This window comes from Pristiophorus japonicus, chromosome 7, assembly GCF_044704955.1.
Source record: "Pristiophorus japonicus isolate sPriJap1 chromosome 7, sPriJap1.hap1, whole genome shotgun sequence".
In the NCBI taxonomy this organism is placed as follows: domain Eukaryota; kingdom Metazoa; phylum Chordata; class Chondrichthyes; family Pristiophoridae; genus Pristiophorus; species Pristiophorus japonicus.
Window position 1 is genome coordinate 153,247,160 of NC_091983.1, and position 14,690 is coordinate 153,261,849.

A 14,690-nucleotide genomic window follows, 5' to 3' on the forward strand; every position below is an offset into this window, starting at 1 on the left:
ATGTTGGCCTGAGTGAGGACGCTGATGTTGGTGCACCTGTCCTCCCAGGGGATTTGTAAGATCTTGCGGAGACATCTTTGGTGATCTTTCCCCAGCAACTTGAGGTGTCTACTGTACATGGTCCGTGTCTGAGCCATACAGGAGGGCAGGTATTACTACAGCCCTGTAGATCATGAGCTTGGTGGCTGATTTGAGGGCCTGGTCTTCAAACACACTTTTCCTCAGGCGACCGAACGCTGCACTGGCGCACTGGAGATGGTGTTGGATCTTGTTGTCGATGCCTGCTCTTGTTGATAGGGGAGACTCCCGAGATGTGGGAAGTGGTCCACTGTGTCCAGGGCCGCGCCATGGATCTTGATGACTGGGGGGCAGTGCTGTGTGGTGAGGAAAGGCTGGTGGAGGACCTTTTATCTTACAGATATTTAGCATAAGGCCCAAGCTTTTGTGCGCCGACTATGTCCTGGAGTGCGGCATCTGTGTGTGCGCAGGCGTCGTCCGCATACTGTAGCTCGACGACAGAGGTTGGGGTGGTCTTGGATCTGGCCTGGAGATAGCGCAGGTTGAACAGGTTCCCACTGGTTCTGTAGTTTAGTTCCACTCCAGTGGGGAGCTTGTTGACTGCGAGGTGGAGCATGGCGGCGAGAAAGATTAAGAGGGTTGGGGTGATGACGCAGCCCTGTTTGACCCCGGTCCAGACTTTGATTGGGTCTGTGATGGATCCGTTGGTAAGGATCACTGCCTGCATGTCGTCGTGGAGCAGGCGGAGGATGGTGACGAACTTTTGGGGGCATCTGAAACGGAGGAGGACACTCCATAGACCCTCGCAGTTTACAGTGTCAAAGGCCTTTGTAAGGTTGAAGATGGCCATGTAAAAGTGCTGGTGCTGTTCTCTGCATTTTTCCTGTAGCTGTCGAGCTGCAAAAATCATGTCCTCTGTGCCCCGTTGGGGACGAAATCTGCACTGTGACTCTGGGAGGAGCTCCTCGGCCACGGGGAGAAGACGGTTGAGGAGGACTCTAGCGACAACTTTCCCAGTGGCTGATAACAGGGAGATTCCTCTGTAGTTGCCACAGTCAGACTTGTCCCCTTTTTTTTTTAAAGATGGTCATGATTACTGCATCTCTGAGATCCCCCGGCATGCTCTCCTCCCTCCAGATGATAGAGATGAGGTTGTGTATTCGTGCCATACTTCAATGTCTCGGCAGGGATTCCATCCGCGCCCGTAGTCTTGTTGTTTTTGAGTTGTCTTGTGGCTTTTTCTACCTCGTACAGCGTTGGGGTCTCTGAGGTGGTGGCAGGTAGCATGCTGCAGGATGGAGTTGCGAACACTCCAGTCAAAGGCAGAGTCTCGATTTGAGGAGATCTTCGAAGTGCTCCTTCCAGCGGGCCCTGACTGCCTCGGTGTCCTTGATGAACGTTTTCCCGTTCTTGGCCGTCAGTGGGGTAGGGCCTTGGGTGTTTGGCCCGTAGGTGGCCTTGACTGACTGCGATGAAGAATCCTCGCACATCATGGTTGTCAGCCAGCTGCTATATCTCCTGTGCTTTCTTCATCCACCACCTGTTTTTTAGGTCCCGGGTTTTCTGTTGGACCTCCGCTTTGAGCCGTCTGTAATGCTGTTTTGCTGTTCCCACATTGGGTTGTTTAAGGCTCAAACGCCCTGCGCTTGCGATCTATTAGCTCTTGGATCTCCTGGGGAAGTGACGGTGACATGAGGAAGGTCGCAATAGCAGTGGCTCATTTGAAGGACTGCCGCTACTCCATTATATCTAGTCCACAGACAATGCATGACATTGCCCCAATCCTACTCCACAGACTCTACATGACATTGCCTCAACTCAGCCCAGGGAGTGTGCAGGACTTGCCTTCAGTATCGAAGCGGGGGTCAGCACCCCTAGTGGCAGTTGCCTGACCTGAGACGCCGATGAGGCCTGCCACTCGCTCAAGGTCGGTGAGTGGCAGGATCTGAGGCGGACCGCCGCCTGTCCTCACCTGCTTGCGCCGATTATGAGACGACTTTGCCTGCAAAGATGAAAATGGGAATGGTTACACACAGCCACCAAAGCACTTGTACCATACTATCTGAATGTAATACAGTCCTCTATTTAATGGCCTTGGAAGTTGCACGTGGTTCACCAAGAGGACATCAAAGTGCGGAGACATCTTATGAGATCTCAGAAAGCAATCTTAATGTGTAAAGATCATGGCAAATAGGGTGCCAAACTAAGCCTACCTATGTGTCATGAATTTAGGAGGCAACCCACGGACTGCTGAGACAGCAACAGCATGAGAACACCCTCAGACTGCTGACGGGCACCAAAAGCATGAGAACAAAGTGTCAGATTTATAACTGAAGTAATGAAGGAGGATACAATAAAAATTGTAATCACTTATGACCCTCGAAAGGTCATTGAACTTTTTTGGCACTGTGTGCCACTCCTCAGCTATTGCCCTCTGAGTTTAAAAATGGATGGCGGGATCTAGAGCCACCCCTGCGATGTAACTCCTGCCATCTTCTCTCCACAGCCCCCACTAGAGATTCGTTTGCCTCCTGGCTAAATCGCTTGGCATGCTGTCTCGACGACTCGTCGTCCATGATCAAAATCCAATTTTAAAATGGCTGATTCAGCCCCAGGTGTATTGCGCATGTGCACAGCTGCGCCCTGCATTTGCGTTTGCGATCAGACAGATAACTAAAAACACGGTGAAGAAAAAAACAATTTGCGCATGCGCAGAACGGCCAGTTTTTTTTTTAAGCACCAGAACTTACGGTTCCAGCGTGCACGTTCTCTCGTGCAACGTTGCAATTAGCGCTAATGCTCCTCGTGAAATTTCATTTGGCGAAAAGTTACGCCAATGCTAACTCGGTGCTAAATTTTGGATTTCACTGTGATTTGCACCCGGAAACGGTCGAAAATGCAAAAAACCCAAAAATCCAGCCCCATTTGTCCAAGAGCAAAGCAGGGCAGAAGCTGGATACTTTTGATGTGTAGCTCACCGTCTGCGCGTACACGATGGACCGAGCTGTAAATTTCTATGATTCTATATGATCCCTCAAAGCCTCTCTAACATTTTCAAGGCTTGTCATAAGTGTGATTGAATACTCATCACTTGCTTAATTGGGTGCAACTTAAACAGCACTCTGGAGGCTCAACACCATCCAGCACATAGCAATTTGCTTCATCTGGTGCCACTGCCACACTATCGACAAGATGCACTGCAGCAAATCACCAAAGTTACCATGAGAATATTTTCCTCCTCTGCAACCTGTATTACCAAGAAGGAAAATAGCAGATGTGGGAACACCACCACCACCACCAAGTCACACACTGCCCTGTCATATGCACTACTGTTTGTTGTACCTGGGACAATATTCAGGAATTCCTTATCAAGATTGTGGGAGCTTGTGGTAGTTGAAGAAGGTCCACCACCACATTCCCTGGGCAACTGAATGGGCAATAAGTATGTTCTTGCCAGTGTTGCTCACATCCCAAGAACAAATTTAAAAGCATGCACCTTTTGTCTACAAGTCTCCAGAATTGACGATAAGACTGGCCATACATAGTGTTTTGGGACCTGAAGTTTGTAGGTCTTGCTTTACCTCCTCCTTTCTGTCTGTTGATGGAGGAGGAGACATAAGGCTCTGGTGGGAGCCATTATTAGAAGCTGCTAAAGTCATTATTGTTTTTGTATAAATCATCAAAACAACAAAGCATGAAATTTGAGACCATTTACAGGAGCTCTTACTGACTATATTCAAGTAGTTTATTTCGGAAATAACATGTTTTGAGAAATGAAATTTGAAATGTTGTCATTTTTTTGAAATATATTGTCATGTAACTATTCAAACTATTTAGAAAACATGTTATGATGGGCTTGCTTTGTCAAGCTATTTCTTATTTCAGTGCCAAAGACTACTCTCAAGTGAGTAATCCCTGTGAACTGAAGTCTAAGCATACCATCTGTTAATGTAGCATTGCCCAGGGATCAAACAAAACAACCTAATTCTGTATATTTCACCGTAATTGACATGAGTACTCTTAGCCCAAGTTCCCTGCTATCTGAAGAGTATAAACAATTAATTGAGTTTATTAAAAGTAAGAACTGAGCAATTGCAAATTATCAATATTTACTGTCCTGATCAAGCAATCGTCTATCACTGCCTAAAATTGAGTTAAATGACTCTCCTTGATACCTCTTGCATTGAAAGAAAGATCATTTGACGATATGACAACAGTAATCTCTATAAAGTAGTTTTGATAAAGCCTCTAAATACAAATATCTTTACATTTGTTAACTTTAGTGTTCTACAGATATGGAACAAATCATTTGGCACACTGAAGCTGTTTCATGGTGGTGCAGAACTCCGTTTTTCCTCACACCTCATCTGACGGGGCCCACACCTGAAACGTCTACCCAAGACTTGTGCGCACATCAGGGATTGTAGTACTAGTACAATTGAACTTCTCAAATCTGGCACTCTTTGGTCCGGCAACCTCCCTGGTCTGGCATTATTCCCAGCGAGGGGTTGCGCTTTGTCCATTGTTCAAGTTGAGTAATTTTTTTTAAAGAGTATGGAAAGTAAGAAAGATGACCGGGAAAGGACGATTGCTGTATTTACACAGATCCTTATACGCGGTAAAGCACTTGGGTGCCCAAGGAGCAGAGATCAACCAAAGTGAAACCGGCTGAAAGCTGCCACCGATCTGGGGCACAAAAGCAGGTGGGCGGCCCTCTGGCCCAGTAACATCGTTGCTGCCCCATCCCAACAACACCCGCCCCGAGCTGCCGCTCACCTTTTTGATGTTGGACTTGGACTTGGAGGCTGGATGGAAATTCTTTTTATGCATGAAATTGGTGAATGATTTCCCCTTGTACATAGGAACTGCTTCACAGCCGTCATGCCTGAAAATGGGGTCGGGATCAGGAGTAGCCGTGGGTTCCCATAGGGACGGAATGAGGAACTACAGAGCGGGCGGGAGCAATGCCGGGTCAGAGGTAGTGAGGGCTCGACCGGGTGTTGGGTGAGGAGATCTTGGTGTTTATTTAAACCGGGTACTGCTGACAACGACCCAGCCGTTAATATATAATCTATGTTAATAGAAACATAGAAAATAGATGCAGGAGTATGCCATTCGGCCCGTCGAGCCTGCACCACCATTCAATATGCTCATTCTTCTAAATTCCAGTGAATACAGGCCCAGTTGATCCAGTCTTTCTTCATATGTCAGTCCTGCCATCCCGGGAATCAGTCTGGTGAACCTTTGCTGCACTCCCTCAATAGCAAGAATGTCCTTCCTTAGATTAGGAGGCCAAAACTGTACACTATATTCAAGGTGTGGCCTCACCAAAGTCCTGTACAACTGCAGTAAGACCTCCCTGCTCCTATACTCTCATCCTCTGAAGGCCAACATGCAATTTGCCGCCTAGTGTACCTGCATGCCAACTTTCAATGACTAATGTACCATGACACTCGGGTCTCGTTGCACCTCCCCTTTTCCTAATCTGTCACCATTTAGATAATCTGCCTTCCTGTTTTTAACCACCAAAGTGGATAACCTCACATTTATTTAGATTATACTGCATTTGCCCACTCGCCTAACTTGTCCAAGTCACCCTGTAGCTTCTTAGCATTCTCCTCACAGCTCACACTGAGTGTCATCTGCAAACTTGGAGATATTACACTCAATTCCTTTTTGTCTAAATCATTAATGTATATTGTAAACATTCTAAAAAGGACCCATGTATTCCTATTCATTGCTTCCTGTCTGCCAACCAGTTCTCTGTCCACATCAATACTATGTGCTTTAATTTTGCACACGAGTCTCTTGTGGGACCTTGTCAAAAGCCTTTTGAAAGTCCAAATATACACATCCACTGGTTCTCCTTTATCCACTCTACTAGTTACATCCTCAAAAAATTCTAGATTCGTCAAGCATGCTTTCCCTTTCATAAATCCATGCTGACTTGGACCGATCCGGTCACTGCTTTCCAAATACACTGCTATTACATCTTTAATAATTGATTCCAACATTTTCCCCACTAACGATATCAGGCTAACCGGTCTATAATTCCCTGTTTTTTTTCTCTCCCTTTTTAAAAAAAAAGTGGGCTTACATTAGCTACCCTCCAATCCATAGGAACTGATCCAGAGTCTATAGAATGTTGCAAAATGACCACCAATGCGTTTACTGAATTGGATGAAGAGACAGAGTGTAATGTAGCCAGATTTGCTGCTGATACAAAGATGTGTGGGAAAGCAAATTGTGAGGAGGACACACAATCTGCAAAGAGATATAGACAGGCTAAGTGAGTGGGCAAACATTTGGCAGATGGAGTATAATGTGGGAAAATGTGAGGTTATCCACTTCAGCAGAAAAAATAGAACAGCAAATTGCAATTTTTCTCCATTTAAATTATAAAGTGTTGCAGTACAGAGGGAGCTGTGGGGGGTCCTTGTGCATGAAACACAAAGTTAGTATGCAGGTACAGCAAGTAATCAGGAAGGCAAATGGAATGTTGGCCTTTATTGCAAAGGGGGAATGGAGTATAAAAGCAGCAAAGTCCTGCTACAACAGTACAGGGTATTGGTGAGGCCATACCTGGAGTACTGTATACAGTTTTGGTCTCCGTATTTAAGGAAGGATATACTTGTTGAGAAGGTTCACTAGGTTGATTCTGGAAATTAGGGGGTTAACTTATGAAGATAGATTGGCCTATACACATTGGAGTTTAGAAGAATGAGAGGTGATCTTATCGAAACATATAATATAATGAGAGGGCTCGACAAGGTGGATGCAGAGAGGCTATTTCCACTCATAGGGGACAAAGTCTCAGAATAAGGGGCTGCCCATTTAAAACTGAGATGAGGAGGAATTTTTTTCTCTCTGTTGTAAATCTGTGTAATTCTCAGCCACAGAGAGCTGTGGAGGTTGGGTCATTGGATACATTTAAGGCGCAGATTTTTGAGCGGTACGGGAATAAAGGGTTATGAGGAGAGGGCAGGAAAGTGGAGTTGAGTCCATGATCAGATCAGCCATGATCTTATTAAATGGCGGAGCAGACTTGAGAGGCTAGGTGGCCTACTCCTCCTCCAATGTTATGTTCTTCTGTTAGCAGCATTGTCAGACCTCTGTGATGGAACCAGCCACTTCCACTACCAAAACTAAGAAAACAAACGCTGGTATACGGTTACCGGCGAAGCTGCCGTATTCCTACATAGCCCTGATTTGTGATGGCTATCCAGAGCGCTCTCGTCAAGTGGCTGACTCGCAGCGGGATCTACCAGTTCCTCCAGAGCCGCTTCCCTTTTTTCAGAGACTCCATGTGTCACAACCTCTCCTTGAAAGTGCTTCATAAAACTGCCCAAGAGCCTGGACAGACCTGGCAAAAGCCATGACTGGATCATTGACCCAGCCAGCGAGTTCATGTTCAGGTACAGACTGAGGGGCTTTTGCAGGAAATGCCAAGCCCTTCAGCCCATGTACAGCATGATGAACGGATTGGGGTTCAACCACATCCCAGAGACCTATAACTTCCAAAGATCAAGAAGGCCCATCTCCTGCGCCCCCAACGGCCTTTCTATAGATAATAGCATCAGCATGATGAATGGACATTTGCCCAGCAACGTTGACTGGATGGGTTTACCAGGACATTCTGTCTCTCTCCTCTCGGCCAACAATGGTCACTACATGGGAAGCTGCACAGGATCTTCAGTCGGAGACTGACCTAACCACGACGACAGCTCACTGCCTGCCTGCGTCTCCCTTGCTGACCGGCGATGGGGTGATGGAGCCGCAATCCATGTACACTACCTCTGCTTCAGCATAGGCTCCTTCGGCCTCCACGCTGAACAAAGGGGCTCCTTGCATCAAACAGCAGCCCCTCTCACCATGCAACCCGTCGGCAAATCTCACTTCCAACCTGCAAGCACACTCCCTAGATCAGTCCTATTTATATCAAAGTGGCCACAACACAGCCGATATACAAGGTATGGAGCCCATGGTACTACAGTTACAGATTAGCAAAAATAGCTTTTGTGGGAAGCAATTCTAAAACTTTGACAGTGGGATTTTTAAGTCTGGGGTCTGGGTTTGGCGTCACCTCCCGTGGTCTGGCAAATTCTCTTGTCTGGCACAGGTCAGGTCCTGAGTACAGGATGAGGGGTTCAACCTGTACTGACTAGAAGGCTAGTATAAAAGTAACTTCATGGCCCTTGGTTGTTTTTCTAACCTGGTGCAACTTGTAGCTTTGCAAATGTTTGCATGCAGGTACTACTTCAGTTTCACTATTGCTTCCTCTGCTCAAAAAAACAAGATGCCCAGTATGGTGTGAGGCTATAAAAAGAACCGTGTCTTTGCATGCTTTTACTTTGTTAGATGGTATTTTTATCATCTAATTTTGATTTCAACCCCGAGTTCTTCAGGGGAACAAGCTTGTCCTGGCAGTTTAATTAGAAATGTTGCATTTAACACGAGTATCTTGTATCTTCTACACAAATAGTTAACTCTATCAAGCAAACAAATAAACTGATCAAATCATTGCAGGGCAATATTGACAGAAATTGGCAATATTTCAACCTTTCAGATGACTCAATTTACACTGTCAAAGACAGTGATATAGCTCACCAATTCTTTTGTATGACAAGTTTCAAGTTTTCAGCTCCTTGCCTTGGTGATAGGAACATTGTGGCAATCGAGCTTAAATATTACTGGAAAATTTGTGGAGTGGGAAACCTCACTCCTACTTGTCTCGGATGCCAATTCTACTGTTTTACAAAGCCTATATTTAGGCAATGATTGAAGTAATGTTGTTCCTCGATTTTCTACAGTTTAAAACTGTGCATACCAGTAGACTAGATGCAAATATCCTGTTCTAAGCAGTGATATTGCTGCCAGAGGGACTTGCATAAGTTAAGGCAGAAAGCACATGTTGGTGTTCTTTTCCAGGAAGAGGATTGTAAGCAAATGGTTTGTGCTGGGCTGCATTACTTAAAAGTTAATGGTTTCTTTAGTGGTTACATCGTTGAAAGTGTGATGGTTTAGTATTAGTGGGTTTAAATACTGCAATTACATAAATGTTTTAAGTATATGATGTTGGCAGACTGTGTGCAGTGAAAATGTAAGATCGGATGGATGGTAACACCCCTTCAAGTGGGATTTGTAGAAATTGACAGTTTGTCTCAGGCCACAATTTTTGGAATCTATTGTGCCATCAGGATGCAGCTAGTTAGATTAAGTATGGAAGAACTCCACAAGACTGAGTACTGTGAGCTGAAACTGATGTGAACTTAGTCTCTAATACAACTCTAGAGTGCCTAAGCAGCATGGCAGACGACCTTTTATACTCCGCTGCACGAGGTGCACAGGTGACCCTTGGGTCTTCAACAGTTGTGCCCTCTGGTGGCAAGTCTTGCAGTTACAATGTTTCCTCCCCCACGCGCCCCCCCCCCCCCCCCCCAAAGTATTTGATAAAAATTATTTACAAGTTGAGACGATCCGGGGCCCTACGCTCTCTGGTTGATCATCTGGGTTCAAACTCTGGCATGGGTGAGTTGGTCGGACCATTGCTGCACTGCGGCTCGGCTGGTCTGACAGGAATGGTGGGTTCATCCTCTTGATTGACAGTGAGATCGATTGCTGGTTGGGTGTGTATTGGTGGATTGATGATGGTGATGTCCTCTTCAGGTTGTTCCTGGTTGTCGGTGAACTACAATTTGGTCTGACCATAGAAACATAGAAAATAGGTGCAGGAGTAGGCCATTCAGCCCTTCGAGCCTGCACCGACATTCAATGAGTTCATGGCTGAACATGCAACTTCAGTACCCCATTCCTGCTTTCTCGCCATACCCCTTGATCCCCCTAGTAGTAAGGACTACATCTAATTCCTTTTTGAATATATTTAGTGAATTGGCCTCAACAACTTTCTGTGGTAGAGAATTCCACAGGTTCACCACTCTGGGTGAAGAAGTTTCTCCTCATCTCGATCCTAAATGGCTTACCCCTTATCCTTAGACTGTGACCCCTGGTTCTGGACTTCCCCAACATTGGGAACATTCTTGCTGCATCTAACCTGTCTAAACCCATCAGAATTTTAAACGTTTCTATGAGATCCCCTCTCATTCTTCTGAACTCCAGTGAATACAAGCCCAGTTGATCCAGTCTTTCTTGATATGTCAGTCCCGCCATCCCGGGAATCAGTCTAGTGAACCTTTGCACTCCCTCAATAGCAAGAATGTCCTTCCTCAAGTTAGGAGACCAAAACTGTACACAATACTCCAGGTGTGGCCTCACCAAGGCCCTGTACAACTGTAGTAACACCTCTCTGCCCCTGTACTCAAATCCCCTCGCTATGAAGGCCAACAAGCCATTTGCTTTCTTAACCGCCTGCTGTACCTGCATGCCAACCTTCAATGACTGATGTACCATGACACCCAGGTCTCGTTGCACCTCCCCTTTTCCTAATCTGTCACCATTCAGATAATAGTTTGTGTCTCTGTTTTTACCACCAAAGTGGATAACCTCACATTTATCCACATTATACTTCATCTGCCATGCATTTGCCCACTCACCTAACCTATCCAAGTCACTCTGCAGCCTCTTAGCATCCTCCTCCACCCAACTTAGTGTCATCCGCAAATTTGCAGATATTACATTTAAATAATGTACAATGTAAACAGCTGGGTTCCCAGCACAGAACCTTGTGGTACCCCACTAGTCATTGCCTGCCATTCTGAAAAGTACCCATTTACTCCTACTCTTTGCTTCCTGTCTGCCAACCAGTTCTCAATCCACGTCAGCACACTACCCCCAATTCCATGTGCTTTAACTTTGCACATTAATCTCTTGTGTGGGACCTTGTCGAAAGCCTTCTGAAAGTCCAAATACACCACATCAACTGGTTCTCCCTTGTCCACTCTACTGGAAACATCCTCAAATAATTCCAGAAGATTTGTCAAGCATGATTTCCCTTTCACAAATCCATGCTGACTTGGACCTATTATGTCACCTCTTTCCAAATGTGCTGCTATGACATCCTTAATAATTGATTCCATCATTTTATCCACTACCGATGTCAGGCTGGCCGGTCTATAATTCCCTGTTTTCTCTCCCTCCTTTTTTAAAAAGTGGGGTTACATTGGCTACCCTCCACTCCATCGGAACTGATCCAGAGTCTATGGAATGTTGGAAAATGACTGTCAATGCATCCGCTATTTCCAAGGCCACCTCCTTAAGTACTCTGGGATGCAGACCATCAGGCCCTGGGGATTTATCGGCCTTCAATCCCATCAATTTCCCCAACACAATTTCCTGACTAATAATGATTTCCCTTAGTTCCTGCTTCTTACTAGACCCTCTGACCCCTTTTATATCCGGAAGGTTGTTTGGTTCGGTGTTCACTCAGGTGGACACAAAGTACTTGTTCAAGTGGTCTGCCATTTCTTTGTTCCCTGTTATGACTTTCCGTGATTCTGACTGCAGGGGACCATACGTTTGTCTTTACTAACCTTTTTCTCTTTACATATCTATAGAAGCTTTTGCAGTCCGTCTTAATGTTCCCTGCAAGCTTCCTCTTGTACTCTCTTTTCCCTGCCCTAATCAAACCCTTTGTCCTCCTCTGCTGAGTTCTAAATTTCTCCCAGTCCCTGGGTTCACTGCTATTTCTGGCCAATTTGTATGCCACTTCCTTGGCTTTAATACTATCCCTGATTTCCCTTGATAGCCATGGTTGAGCCACCTTCCCTTTTTTATTTTTACGCCAGACAGGGATGTACAATTGTTGTAGTTCATCCATGCGGTCTCAATATCTGTCATTGCCCATCCACTGTCAACCCCTTAAGTATCATTCGCCATTCTATCCTAGCCAATCCACGCCTCATACCTTCAAAGTTACCCTTCTTTAAGTTCTGGACCATGGTCTCTGAATTAACTGTTTCATTCTCCATCCTAATGTAGAATTCCACCATATTATGGTCACTCTTCCCCAAGGGGCCTCGCACAACGAGCTTGCTAATTAATCCCCTCTCATTACACAACACCAAGTCTAAGATGGCCTCCCCCCTAGTTGGTTCCTCGACATATTGGTCTAGAAAACCATCCCTTATGCACTCCAGGAAATCCTCCTCCACTGTATTGTTTCCAGTTTGGTTAGCCCAATCTATATGCATATTAAAATAACCCATGATAACTGCTGCACCTTTATTGCATGCACACCTACCACTGTTTGGAGGTCTGTACACAACTCCCACTAGCGTTTTCTGCCCTTTGGTATTCCGTAGCTCCACATCATCCAAGCTTAATGTCTTTCCTTACAATTGCATTAATTTCCTCTTTAACCAGCAACGCCACCCCACCTCCTTTTCCTTTCTGTCTATCCTTCCGAAATGTTGAATACCCTTGGATGTTGAGTTCCCAGCCTTGGTCACCCTGGAGCCATGTCTCCGTGATACCAACCACATCGTATCTGTTAACTGCTATCTGCTCAGTTAATTCGTCCACCTTATTCCGAATACTCCTTGCATTGAGGCACAGAGCCTTCAGGCTTGCCTTTTTAACATACATTGACCCTTTAGAATTTTGCTGTAATGTGGCCCTTTGTTTTTTGCCTTGGGTTTCTCTGCCCTGCACTTACTCTTTTCTCCCTTCTGTCTCCATTTTGTTTCCCTCTGTCTCCCTGCATTGGTTCCCATTCCCCCTGCCGTATTACTTTAACTCCTCCCCAACAGCACTAGCAAACACTCACCCTAAGACATTGGTTTCGGTCCTGCCCAGGTGCAGACCGTCCAGTTTGTACTGGTCCCACCTCCCTCAGAACCGGTTCCAATGCCCCAGGAATTTGAATCCCTCCCTGCTGCACCACTGCTCAAGCCACGTATTCATTTGAGCTATCCTGCGATTCCTACTCTGACTAGCACATGGCACTGCTAGCAATCCTGAGCTTACTACTTTTGAGGTCCTACTTTTTAATTTAACTCCTAGCTCCCTAAATTCGTCTCGTAGGACCTCATCCTGTTTTTTTACCTATGTCGTTGGTACCTAATATGCACCACGACAACTGGCTGTTCACCCTCCCTTTTCAGAATGTCCTGCACCCGCTCTGAGCCATCCTTGACCCTTGCACCAGGGAGGCAACATATCATCCTGGAGTCTTGGTTGCGGCCGCAGAAACACCTATCTATTCCCGTTGCAATCGAATCTCCTATCACTATTGCTCTCCCACTCTTTTTTTTCTGCCCTCCTGTACAGCAGAGCCCACCACGGTGCCATGAACCTGGCTGCTGCTGCTCTCCCCTGATGAGTCAGTACCCAAAGCGGTGTATCTGTTTTGCAGGGGGATGACCGCAGGGGGTCCCTGCACTACCTTCCTTGCACTGCTCTTACTGCTGGCCTTCTATTCTCTATCTGGCTGTGTACCCTTGACCTGCGGTAAGACCAACTCACTAAATGTGCTATTCACATCATTCTCAGCATCGTGCATGCTCCAGGTTGAATCCACCCGCAGCTCCACTTCCGCAACGTGGTTTGTCAGGAGCTGCAGGCGGATACACTTCCCGCACACGTAGTCGTCCGGGACATCGGAGGCGTCCCTGATTTCTCACACAGTACAGGAGGAGCACAACACGTGTCCGAGCTCTCCTGCCATGACTTAACCCCCTAGATTAACTTAATTTGGCAACCACAATGTTAAAGGTTACTTACTGAAATAGAAAAGAAAAAGAAAAGCTACTTACCAATCACTTACCCCCTTGGCTGTGACGCCACCTTTCGATTTCTTTCTACTTTTTTGCCTTCTGTCCCCGCTGCAGCTGCTCAAGCACACCACAGCAACAAACTCCCGACATTGGGCCTTTTATAGGCCGCTCCACGCACCCCGGACTCGTGCTGCTCGAACTGCCGCTCCTCCTCCGACGTTGGGCCTTTATAGGCCTCTCTACACACCCCGGACTCGCGCTGCTCGAACTGCCGCTCCTCCTCCGATGTTGGGCCTTTATAGGCCTCTCCACGCACCCCGGACTCGCGCTGCTCGAACTGCCGCTCCTCCTCCGACGTTGGGCCTTTATAGGCCTCTCCACGCACCCCGGACTCGCGCTGCTCGAACTGCCGCTCCTCCTCCGACGTTGGGCCTTTTCTAGGCCGCTCCATGCACCCCGGACTCGCGCTGCTCGAATGTTTTCTCCACGTTTGTCCGTTCAATAGTTTGACTATAAACACTCTTCCCCTCCTTGGCCAAGACAGTGCCAGCAACCCATTTAGGACCGTGATCGTAATAAAGGACAAACACAGGGTCATTAACATCAATGTCACATGATACAGCCGCGCGATCGTGGTACATGTTTTGCCGGTAACGCAGGGTTTCTACATGATCATTTAGATCCCGATGGACTTGGGAAAGCCTGGTTTTGAGTGCTCTCTTCATTAATAATTCTACAGGGGAAACCTGACTGAGCAAGTGGAGTCGCGACCGATAGCTGAGCAGAACCCGAGATAAGCCGGTCTGCAAGGAGCCTTCCGTCACATGTTTCAAGCTCTGCTTGTATTTCCCATTCCGCTTGACCGTTGGATGCGGCTTAAACTGGGCAGGCGTGACATGCTGGATGCCATTGCGGGGTCATAAACTAGTTGAATTCCGAGCTGGTGAAACACTGTCCATTGTCACTGACCAGGATGGCGGACAAATGGTGGCAGTGGATGAC

General features: G+C 46.5%; 1 protein-coding gene and 1 pseudogene across 8 annotated transcripts in view; both read left to right on the top strand.

Annotated features, from left to right (window-relative positions):
* LOC139267314 (clathrin coat assembly protein AP180-like) overlaps positions 1-14,690 on the top strand; it is a 375,181-nt gene that overhangs the window by 63,730 nt on the left and 296,761 nt on the right. The window lies entirely within an intron of this gene.
* On the top strand, positions 7,136-8,053 carry LOC139266983 (forkhead box protein F1 pseudogene; annotated as a pseudogene).